The 2,786-nt window shown below is 42.1% G+C and overlaps 1 pseudogene; it reads left to right on the top strand.

The window, feature by feature from the left end:
• The first annotated feature begins 460 nt into the window (after positions 1–460).
• LOC100953336 lies at positions 461–1,362 on the top strand (annotated as a pseudogene).
• Positions 1,363–2,786: the final 1,424 nt, after the last annotated feature.

Here is a 2,786-nt window from a genome sequence, read left to right as displayed (position 1 = left end):
AGGCGATGGGCTACTATTTTTATAGCAGAATATAAGTTAGACCACCTAGACTTAACTTGGAAGTCACGTTTGTGATTGATAAGATGACTGGGCTAGGATCATGGTATATCCTACTTTTTCCTCTTATCATATAGTCATAGTGTTTTGTATTTACTATGTTGCACCTTAGATATCTTGGCAAAGATTGGGCAAAAAAAATCCCTAATTAAAAAAAAAATCACGGCAATAAGCAAATACCATCTTAGTCACTTTACAGTTCAGCCTCTCAGGCTTATGAAGCCCCTGGGCATCGCTGGGGTAACTGAACGGAAAAACCGCAGAAGCCACTCGTCCCCACAACGTGGGGGCGGGTGTGAAGCTCAACTAACGGGCTGGGAATGATGGTGCCCTCCTGGTTTCCTTGTCACCGCCGCTCCCAGTCCCGCTCTTCCTGATGAACTGGACTCAGGGTACCCTGGCGATGGCAGAAATGGAACCTGCAAAGGGTCTTGTGGTCATTGAGGACATGGCCATATATTTCCCCCAGGAGGAGTGGAGGCACCTTGATGAGACGCAGAGGTCACTGTACCAAGGTGTGATGCTAGACAACATGGCACTTCTGTCCTCACTGGGTTGTTGGCAAGGAACCCAGGGTGCAGAGGCATCTTCAGAGCAAAGTGTTTCTGTGGAAATGTCACAGGTCACAACTGCATTTCCCTGTGTATTTACCCAGAAGATCCACCCCAGGGAGACATGTGAGCAACTCTTGAAAGACATTTTGTACTTGGTTAACCACAGTGGAATACTACTTGAGCAGGAGAGGTATATTTGTGAACCGGAGCTGTTTCAGCACCGGAAACAGGAGACTGGAGAGGATCTTTCCTGAATGGGGGGACGACTGGAGTCCTTCGTTTGAAAAGAACCCTAGAGTTCACTTGGCAGAGAGGACTTTCACATGCAGTGAAGGTGGGAAGGACTTACTGGCCGCCTCTGGCTTTCTGCAGCACCAGGTTTGGCAAAGTGGGTTAAGCACTTGAGGGACACACAGGACAGGGAATTCTTTTTAATTGGACAAAATGATCACAGATGCAGTACATGTGGGGAAACCTTCAACTTCAAACATGCCCTTATTGAGCACCAGAAAAAGCACAGAAGAGGAAGTCCTTATGAGTGCAACAAATGTGGGAAATTGTTTCTGTATGGTACCAACTCTATGAAACATCAGACAGTTCACATTGGTGAAAGGACTTCTGAGTGCAAAGAATGTGGAAATCTTTTACGTACAACTGTAGACTCGTGAGATATAAGAGAGCTCACACTGGGGACAGGCCTTATGAGTGTGACATATGTGGGAAATTCTTTTTTTTATTTCTTATAGCATAACTGTGTACATTAATGCAATAATGGGGTACAGTGTGCTGTTTTCATGTACATTTTGAAATACTCTCATCAAACTGGTCAAGATAACCTTCATGCCATTTTCTTAGTTATTGAGTTAAAACGATCATACTTTGCTTTTAGAAAGATTCACTTGTACCCTTGTAAGATAAACGATAGAGGTGACCCCACATATCTCCTTCCCTCCCCCCATCCCCCCCTCACCTTGCCCTCCCACCCCCTTCCCATATTCTAAGGCTATAATTAGGTTATGACATTCCTATAAAAGCTATGAATTAGTTTCAAAATAGGGCTGTGTACATTGGATACTTTTTCTTCCATTCTTGAGATACTTTGCTAAGAAGAACATTTTCCAGTTCCACCCATATAAACATGAAGGAGGTAAAGTCTCCATCCTTCTTTAGGGCTGCATAGTATTCCATGGTGTACATGTACCGGGTACAGCTCTCCATTGGTAAACCATCAGAGAGTTCACACTGGAGAAAGGCCTTATGAGTGCAGGGAATGTGGGAAAGCCTTTAGCCACAAACATATAATTGATAAACACCAGAAAATTCACAGTGGAGAACTACCATATGAGTGTAGTGATTGCCCAAAAGCCTTCATTCAAAAGTCTCACCTGGTTCATGGCTGGAAAGCCCACAGTGAAGAGAGGCTATGTGCTCCCCAAACGTGGGGACTTCTACAGGTACAACTCCAGCCCCATTGAATATCAGAGATTTCACAATGGAGAAACTTTGCCATTGACCATTTTAACTGGGTATTTCAGTAATGTTGTGTAAATTCACATTTTTTATGTAATATGTAATTTATGTCTAGAACTTGTCTTGCAAAAATGAAACTCTATAGCCATTAAATGACAACTCCTCATCCTCCTTTGTTACTGTTCCTGGCAATTATGAAACTATATTTCTTTTTTTTTATTGAATGGTAACTATGTATATTAATGCACTTCTGGGGTACAGTGTGGTGCTTTCACATACAATTTGAAACATTTCCATCAAACTGGTTAACATAGCCTTCATGTCATTTTCTTAGTTATTGTGTTAAAACATTCATATTCTACTCTTAGAAAGATTCACTTGTACCCTTGTAAGATAAACCACAGAAGTGATCCCTCCAATCCCCCTCCCTCCACCCATTCCCCCCTCCCCTCTCCCTCCCCCCTCCCCTTATGAAACTATATTTCTATACGATGTATCTGTCAATTCAGCACTGATTAGTTCCTCATATAAATGGATTCATACGGTATTTGTCTTTTTGAGACTGGCTTATTTTGCTTTGGATAATCTCCAAGTGTATCACAATTGCCTTCCATTTATAGGTGAAATAATTTTCTATTGTACATATACATGCCACATTTCTTTATTCATTCATCTGTCAGTGGGTGCTTGGATTACTTTTAGCTT

Source organism: Otolemur garnettii, unplaced genomic scaffold (genome assembly GCF_000181295.1).
Source record: "Otolemur garnettii isolate 467f Iridium unplaced genomic scaffold, OtoGar3 scaffold00439, whole genome shotgun sequence".
Taxonomy (NCBI): Eukaryota; Metazoa; Chordata; class Mammalia; order Primates; family Galagidae; genus Otolemur; species Otolemur garnettii.
The sequence above is the reverse complement of the archived record's forward strand: the minus strand, read 5'-3'. Positions and strand labels throughout refer to the sequence as shown.